Consider the following 9,666-nt stretch of genomic DNA (forward strand, 5'->3'; position numbering starts at 1 on the left):
AGTAACACTTCAATGCATCTAACATCAGTATGCGTATCAAATAATTTATATATATTACCTTAAAAATTTCCCAGAGCCACTTACATTGTTATCGCCGGTGTTGGTGTTGATATTTTCTTCTTGCTGATCAGAGTCCGAATTTCCATTAGTCTGTTGCTCTTCCACTATGGCAACCATCGCCAACGCATCATCTGGGTTTGTCGAAGTAGTGGAAGCACCAATATTAGTCGGCCACTTGAGAAATTTGTGAATACCCCCACGTTGTGCGTGTGTCAATTTCTCCACTTCCTTCTTTTTCCTTTTGCTGCTACCTGATAATTCCTCTTACTGGAGGACTTCATAATAACACACACACAATGCTGAAAATTAAAAAAAATGGTTCTATCAATTATTGAACATTGCCGGCTATGCATAAAAGGAATCAAAGGAACTTTTTTGTATCAGTATTATATGAATATACCTCAATACGTGATGGAGTGATGATCAAACTTCAGTGCGTGTGCGTATACAATACAATACACAGGGGATTGCACAGCGCCTAGAGTCTGCAAAGGATTGAGAAGAGAACAATTGAGCAAATGCCAAAGGGGGCCCCGGAATTGAAATCAGCGGCGAACATATGCAGATTACGAAGGAAATTACCAAGCGGCGGCGAGGCGGGAGTGCGTGCGTGTACGGCAGCGTCGGCGGACAGCAGCTACGGCTGGGACCTGGGCGTTGCGTGACTCCACGTGATGGAAGAGTCGAATAGAACAGAAAGGGAATCCTCAGGCCGCTGATTTTTTTTTTGAACAACAAACGGCGCTCGAAGCGCCAAATTCATTTCAGCTCAGAAACAGTGTACAACGTGAATTACAAACTCCTGAACCTGAAAATTTGAGAGAAGAGACACCACAGGACAGGAACTATGTCTATGAGCTGAAGCGAAGCAAAAACTTGAGGTTCAACCCTAGAATGAAGAACCTAATAAGCTACATTGTGTGCTATGCCATTAATTTCCCTAGAAATGTGAAACACTCGAGGTTGCAAGCTGTTAGCATGCTTGAAGAAATCAGCCAAAGGCTTCCTGATGCTCCAAGGGGTGGTAGATTCCACAATCTTGCCGGTAGCAGCCACCAAAGATAAAGAGAGGCAATCCATGAGAAAGGTTGGCTGAAGAATATTGAGCTTACTAGCCACTTGAGCTGCAAAAGAAAGAGCCAGAGCTTCTGCATGTAGAGGAGAAGTAGTGGGAGGAGCTAATGCTTGAATTTGCACACTGATTTCAAAACGATCTTGAGGCAAAACAAGATAGACTCCTATTCCAGTAGCAACTGCTCCCTGTAATAGACCAGGAACTTTTGAACTTCTGAAAGTAGCGTCAGAAAATATTTTGGTCCCCGTAATGAGCAAATCCGACTTAAGAGTTCGACCCTGCGTAGGAAGATGATCAGGAGGATAAAGAACTTGTGGCATCACCTGCATCTTAGAGAAATGAGGCAAGTCATTATAAGAATCAGAGGACAAGGCCATAGCAACAATGTGCACATGATGAGGAAGAGCGTTTTTCCTGTCAAAAAGAAAATCATTTCTAGCCTTCCAAATACACCATAAGAAATTAAGAATGTTAGAGATAGAACCATTAGGATGTCCCATTTGAAGCAAGGCAATAAGGATAGAATGCATGGAAGTATGACCTTGGATTAAAACATCAGACCTAATAAACCAAGGATAGTCAAACCAAGCCGCACGAGCAAAGGGACAAAGAAAAAATAAATGGGATTCATCCTCCCGATGGCCACACCTACAAAAGTTTTTTGATATATGAACAGAGAATCGACTAGCTCGCAAACCTGTAGGCAATGCCCTTCTAAGAAGCCTCCACGCAAAAGTTTGTACCCTAGGCAAAACCTGTTTTTGTTTCCAAACCATCTTGAGAAGATTCTTCAATTCCAAAGGAAAAACAGAAGGAGCATTTCTGGGAACTGCATGAATGTCCTGCAAACAAAGCTTATAAGCAGATTTGGAAGAACAAATGCCATTCGGAGTGAGATCCCAACAAAGCAAGTCTAGACCATCATCATTGATAATATCAGTTTGGAGAATAATTGAGGCCATAGGTTGCTGGAAAAGTAAATGAACAAGCTCATTATTCCAAAAAATTTGTCCAGGGAGCCAAAGATCCTTAACTAAAGAAGGATATCTAAAGCCCGGTTCTTGAATAATGAGATGATCATGAATGGAAGTCCAAAGGGTGCACCAAGGCGTGCTCCAAATAGAGATATTACCTTGAGTTAATTGGTAAAAAGAATGAGCTTTCAATTTAGGAATCATTTTTAATACCGAAGCCCAAAAAGCAGATTTAGGAGCAGAAGAATGAGCAACCCAGATGGAGGAGTCATGAAAATATTTAGCCTTAAGAACTAAATACAGCTGAGAAAAAGGGATTTAGCAATTCTCCAAGCAGCTGCAAAAACAAGACTCTCATTGATAGCCTTCAAATTTCTTATGCCCAGTCCACCTTCTTCTTTAGAATTGCATATGTCTTTCCATGCACGAAGACAAAGACTCCTTGTAGAATCATTCTCCCTAACACCTGTCCACCAGAAATTTCTAATGACAGCAGTGAGCTTTGCAATAAACTTCTTTGTGAACAAGATGTTAGCCATATAATAAACAGGAATAGCAGAGAAAACAGAGCGAATCAATTCAAGCCTCGCAGCATGAGAAAGCATATTGGCTTTGTAAGCAGGCAATTTATTCATAAATTTATCAAGAACAAAGTTATAGGCGGCGGTTCTATTTTTAGCAGGAAGAATAAGCGGATGACCAAGATGAGTGAAATTGGTATCCATGGAGGAAACAGGAAAAACTTGCTTAATCTCCTGCCTTGTAGGTTGACTAACTCGAGAACTAAAAAGAATGGCAGATTTGGCCCAGTTTGGAGTTTGACCTGAAATAGAACAAAAGTGGTGAATGAGCTGAGCCATAGCAGTGGCTTCCTGAATAGTGGCTTGACCACAAACCAACAAATCATCTGCAAACAACAGAGAATGACACTACACCACAACACCAATGCAATGGCACATAATCTGCCAGGAGAACACCATTAAGAGGGCAGATAAACTGCCGCGAGAGAGATTTTCCCGACAGATAGGACTGCCACGTCAACGGCTGCCAGGGATTACTTGTCCCGGCAGATAAATAATCCCCGGCAGTTTTTCTGCCCCGACCATTTTATCTGCCGGCAGTTTACTTTCACCCGGCAGAATCATAGTGGCTAGCAACTGCAGTTTACCGGCAGTTTCACTGCCTGCACAAGCACATTTACCCGGCAGGTAATATGCCATCACATGCTTTTTCACAAGCAATCAAAATTATTCTATGTGCAGTATCCCTGATTAAATATCCAATCATTATGTTCAAACAGTCAGGACAGATCACACAACTTACACATACGTTCAATCAGATTACATGTAAGACCTCATGCAATAACATAAATAGACGAAAAACATATGTTTTTAACACATGCATGAACCGTACATATATAGACATTATATGCCTCAAAATGCAAAGTACATATGTTTAAGGTAAAGAAATCGTGCCACGCAACCAAAATTGGCATACAATGGCTTGTCTGCTGAAACAACCACCAAAATGAGCAGTGTAAAACTTGTCAATATCTGGAGGTTCAACAAACAAGACATATTACATATATATCATCACTCCAGCAACTTGTCAGACCTTCAAAACCTCCAGAGCAACTTGTAGATCTTCCAAACCTCCATCAACTTGTGTATCTTGAGAAACCTGCAACAAATCGGAAACTCAGAAAATGGTGCTATCGTTTCAAATTTTAAATCAACATATTAAAGATTTTGATGTGCTGCAGTTTAACGTCAGCATATAACTCTTCTGAATGTTATGCACTTCATCATCACAACAAGTAGTGATTATTACGTACATAATTAGATCAAGCAGAAATTATTTGCGCTTCACATACAAAAATCTTCCATGGGCAAATATGACAAAACAAGAATGTGTAACATTGTTGCTTGCTTCACTAAACTGTATAGTCCAAGCTCATCCAAGAAATAGATTGCACTAATTTTATCAGTAAACTTTCAGATCTGATATGAAAGTCAACCTAGAACAAAAGAAAGAATCCACAAAACAAATTTGAAAAACCAGAGGACTGTACAGCAAAAAATCAAAGTTGAAGATGCATATTACCTCCTCAACTTGCTTGTGGTCACATTACTGCATTTGCTAGACTTATCCACTTGCACCTGCATACATACAAGCGGACTTTTAAGGTGTAAAAATAAATTGAGAGCAAGCATTGAGCATGCAAAAAAAAATTGTAACCACCCAAGCCAGGGTAAAATTTTGTGCCTGGCCAAATATTTGGCATCGTGGATCTGGGCACAAAACAAGCACATTGATAGATCATTAATGCGTGATATGGTTAAGATTTTACATACCTTAAATTAGTCTTTCAGCTGCTCTTTGAGGCCCATAACATGAGGGATGATAATTTGGATCAGCAGAAACTGTTCAGGGATGCCAAAAGAATCTCGAGACAGTAAAATGTATCAACTCAGAGGTAACTGGCAATTTAGAGGCAAGTGCATTATTAACAAGCTGCTAACAAAATCCTGAGAACAAAGGGTGTATCTTAGGTTTAACTGAATGCAGACATTCACAGTAACTATGGTGGCCTTGGTCAAGCATATTGCAAAACAACACCTATCTAAAACTAGCTGAAATCTAGTTAAGTGTTAACTGATTTTGCTGGTAACCAGAAATCTGTTTATATGAAGAAACTTGTTGAAACCTAGTTAAGTGTTAACTGATTTTTCTTGTAACCAGAAACCTGAAATTGGCTTTGACTAGAACTAGTTGAAACATGAAGCGCAAAACTTGTAGAAACCCATATATCCCAGTTCCATATGTGTTCCCTGGAAACTCCCGGATTTTTAATGACTTTGAGCGAATTTGCGTGCCGGAGGATATGGGAACAGAATTGATAGCAAAGTTTGACAGGAACCTGCGTGAATAATCCATTAATCATCATGCCCCGATCGGTCGGTTCGGTACTCGGTTTTGAACCGAACAGGCCGAACAGTTTGCGGGATGTGATGGCGGGATGGGATGGCGGATGGGATGGCTGCTATACTTTTGTCTCGGCGGGGCTAGATAACAACACGTGTTATGCTCAAAGAAAAAAAATACATGAGGTGAGCGAGACAACAGGCAACAACAAACAGTACCTAGGTTCACTAAAAAAAGCTGGCGGGCGTCCTGTACGTGTGACGAGAATCAGGGGGGCAGCCGGCCAGCCTACGGCACTGTTTTCCACTCATCACATTAACACGCCATCTCATCAATACAATTGATTTTTTGTTTGTTGGCTGGCAACACAGAGCGAACAAATGGGAACTAATTTATGGAAGACGCACGAGACAGTTAGTGGTGGGCCTCGGTGCTTCGGTCAATTCGGTTGCCTGACTGTGCATACATACACATGCCAAGCAAAATCTCGGTTCATATGTTTACTGCAGTTTTATTTGCATGAAGCATATAAGAAACGAAATGCTAAATAAGTTTCAATGTTCTGAAATAGCAGCAAACATGTATCCAAAAGAAAAATACTGAATCTAAGACTTAACTACCAAGATTATTACCTCCTCAGCTTGCTGATGGTTGCGTACTCGTGTTGCTGGTTTTGCCATGAACTTATAAGTCACTCTCAGCTGCATATATAGAAGCAAAGACTTTTAAGCTATCAACCATAATAGTCATTGGTAAATATATAATCAGAAGAGCATAAGCTTATGTGCTTGTATGGAGTAGTCGACGCTGCTTGGTGGAGAGGACAAACAACAGGCATACTGCTCACAAAACAAAAAATCCAAAATATTATTCAGTGAAAGCATCAAATGAAAATTAGGGAACAGTTTGTAAGAATTACATATAGGAGAAAAGAGCATGGTACTCAGCTAGCCCCACGACCCAATTCTTCAAAAAAAAATCTACTTAGGAGCATAGCTCCCAATTTCCATTACTGAAAACATCACATGTCTCAAGTTCGTCCCCCTCCAGGGGTACCTCAAAACATCAGAAACTAAGCCACACACAGCAGCACTACTACCAAACTAGACGCAGAACCTAAACAACGAGCATCCAAACGTTCTAATTACCAGCAACAAAACAATAGTCTTATATTACTCGTGGCCCTACATGACAAGGTACTGTACTACCAGGGTTATATTACTTGCACGTGGCACTGCAAGTAGGCCTTTTCTGAAATCTGAACCACAAGCACATCTTAAGCTATTTACCATCTCTGTGAACGTAGCTATGGATGAATTTGTTCTTAAGTGTTAAGCTAAATAAAAAAAGTTTTAAGAACAGGGGATCTGGCAATTCAGTAAGTCATGATGCCATGGAATTTCCAGTAGGGGCGACGGTACAAACCAATTGCTCTCATTTTACTCTAGAAAAATAAATTATCAGACATATGTTTTTCAATTCAATAATAAAGGTTGCAACAATTGAAGGGATTTCTACTATGATAGACAACTACTGATCATTAAATTCCAGAATCACATGACTGGGAGCAGTGGCAAACTGGCAATAGAAAATTATGGAAGAAAATTCCAGATCAAACCCCATATATCTATTTTCATAGAACTAACACATTCACTAGTTAAAACTATTAAACTCTAGAAGCGTTACTTCACTTTCAGTCTACATTTGCAGAAAAAAAATATACAGAAAGAAGTTCTCTAGCTATATTTGCAGCACGACCTTGAAACTTAATTTCCCAAAGCTTGCATGTAGTACCCCTACTGGGATTCACTGATTTAGTATGTAGTTGAAGCATCCATTTGCTGCAATGGAAGATCTCTTCACCATAAGCAAAACTTGGGCTATCGGATGACAAAGCTAGTCTTTATCTTCAGAGCTGTAGTGTCATATAAACTCAAACACTTTCTGAAGTCGTTCTAGTTACTGCTCAGAAGAAAAAAGGAACAGAAGTTTGCAAAGATTGAAATCTCACCGGCCAAGTGCTCTCGGTGAGCAAGGAGGCGGCGCTGCACCTGGGGGAGGATGTAGAGGAGGTGGAGCTTCTCGAGAGAGGGGCCGTACAGGAAGGCCCGCTGCTCGGGTGAGGGAAACAGGAGGCGACCCAACTTAGTGCTCAGGGAAGGATGCTCGTGGAGGAGGAGGCCCTGCTCGGGGGAGAAAGCTTGAGGAGGAGGAGGCCTGCTCGGCGGAGGAAACCTGTGGAGGAGGTCGTTGTTGTGGTGGGGATGGAGGGCGGTCGGCGGCTTTCCTCTGGAGGAAGCAGGCGCTGGGTGCGCGGGGGATGGGAACGAAGCGACGAAGGGTTTCCTTGGTAGAGAAGGGTGCTCGGCGACGACTAGGCGGTCGGCGGCGATGTGTTTGGGGACGAAGCCGGCGCTGCGGTCGAGTGGTTGGTGGTGGCGGCGGCGGCGTGGTAGGGGTTGAGGGTTAGGTTTTGGAAGATTTGGGGAAGAACTGGTCAGGGGCTCAGGGCGACGAGCCGACGACCAAAGGAACCTTTCGATCTCGCGCGCCCTTTCTCCCGCGCAAGCGCGCTCGGCCCAATTGTTTTTTTAGAAACGGCCCAGTTACTTTGGTTACGCGTGGCATACAAGTTCCCGGCACACAACAAGCCGCAGTTTAGTTGGGCCGGCAGATAGGATGACCTGCCAAGTGGACATCGTTGCCGGCAGTTCGTGTGCCCTCGTTTGTTAACTTCTCCCAACAGTTTCTCTGCCGGTAAGTAATTCTCCCGGCAGTTGTTCAATTCCTGGCAGTTTCTTTGCCCTTGGTCGGGTATTTCTCCCGGCAGTTAACTGCCCCTAATTAGGTGTTGTGGTGTAGTGTGAATAGAAGGGCAATTTGGTCCAAGCGAAATTCCTTGAAGATTTTGAGTAGCAAGAGCTTCATTGAGAGCAATAGACAATTCATTGATAGCAATAACAAACAAATAAGGCGACATGGGACAGCCTTGACGAATGCCTCTGAAACTTCTAAATTTATGTGAAGGCTGCCCATTAACAAGCACAGAGAAAGTAGGAGAAGAAATGCACGAATGCACCAAATTAATGAAATGATGATGCAACCCTTTACATGCAAGCGCAGACACAATGAAGTTCCACTCTAAACCATCAAAAGCTTTAGCCAGATCTATTTTTAGCATGAAAGCATGATGATTCCACGAAGCAAGAGAGAAAGAGTGAGTAATCTCTTGAGCAATAATAATGTTGTCACTAATTCTTCTACCCTCAATAAAGGCTTGCTGATCAGGATCAATATAGTCCGGAAGATGAGGCTTAATTCTATTAGCTAGCGATTTTGCAATGATTTTATAGACAACATTACAAAAGCTAATGGGACGAGAATCCATAGGAACCTGAGGAACTAACTTCTTTGGGATTAGAGCAATATTAGTATCATTAATGTGGGGAGGTAAAATACCAGTTTGATAAATGTTAATCACAAGTTGAGTGACCTCCTCCCCTATCCAATCCCAAGCAGCCAAATAAAATTCCACATTAAAACCATCTGGACCTGGAGAAGCGTTCAACTTCATCTCTTTAAGAATCTGCAAAAGTTCATTTTTATCAGGAAGAAAATAAGTAGGATCCAAAGAATTGACAGGCAAGTGAGTATTGAGAAAAGGTCTTCTAATGTCATTGTTAGGCGAGGAGAAGATGTATCTAAAGTAGTTGACAAAAGTATTAGTGATAGCACTAGGCTTAAAATGAATCACATCATTCTCATCCTTAACAGAACAAACAGTATTCCTTTTTCTACTTTTGATCACGGCCTGGTGAAAATTTTTAGTATTGCGATCACCAGTCGTGGCCCAACCCTTTTTACTTCTTTGTTTGTAAAACTGATTAAGTTTGGAAAGAGTTTGTTCATACCTAAGAGTGAGAGAGCCTTCCAAAGTATGATTTTGCTGCTGCAAAGGAAGCTTCTGAATCTGATTGATACTTGATTCAAGTTCCAAAAGTTCTTGCTGAAGATGCTTTTTCTTCTTGCACCACTTTTTACCGAAAAAGGCTTTCGCCCCGCTTTATATATAAAGCAAATGCCCAAGCCAACATCCAACAAGGTTCAAGAACACACACGCACACACACGAAAGTTCCAGAAAAATAAGTAACGAAAGGGTTAGTGCTGAGGGCACAGCTCAACAAGCCCTAAAAGAAAAACAAAAAGGCACACACGCTGGGAGAGACAAAGTGTCTAGTCTGGCTCCGGAGGTGGCGGGGGGAGCGGGGGCGCCAGGCGGAGGGCCATCGAACGAAGGTCGGCGAGGAGGGTGCTGATGACGTCCCGGTCCTGTGGGCGGCTAAGCGGCCGCCAGAGCTGCAAGTAATCACACAATTTAAAGATGGAGTCAGTAGCACGCCGGAGAGGCACCTTCTGGATGACTAGCTTATTGCGGACAGTCCAAAGCGTCCAGGCAATGAGCCCCACGCAAACCATCTAATATGCCTGTAGCGAGGGGGGATGCCTGAATTTCCGCGAGCAGGTCAGGAATGTTGGTATTGTGCCACTGGCCCCCAACCGTTTCGCGGAAACAGGACCAAAGGAACTGTGCCGTGTAGCACGAGAAGAAAATGTGGTTGGTATCCTCTACC

The 9,666-nt window shown here is 42.3% G+C and overlaps 1 pseudogene across 1 annotated transcript; it reads right to left on the reverse strand.

Annotated features, from left to right (window-relative positions):
- Positions 1–766: 766 nt before the first annotated feature.
- Positions 767–9,171, reverse strand: LOC125535495 (uncharacterized; annotated as a pseudogene). The gene is made up of 5 exons (XR_007294694.2): positions 5,667–9,171; positions 4,464–4,589; positions 4,213–4,268; positions 2,495–3,789; positions 767–2,363 (listed from the first exon to the last, which is right to left on the reverse strand). The product of XR_007294694.2 is annotated as an uncharacterized LOC125535495 (transcript).
- Between the last annotated feature and the right edge of the window lie 495 nt (positions 9,172–9,666).

The sequence above is a fragment of the Triticum urartu genome, chromosome 2A (assembly GCF_056163025.1).
Source record: "Triticum urartu cultivar PI428250 chromosome 2A, HENAU_Tu73, whole genome shotgun sequence".
Classification (NCBI taxonomy): domain Eukaryota; kingdom Viridiplantae; phylum Streptophyta; class Magnoliopsida; order Poales; family Poaceae; genus Triticum; species Triticum urartu.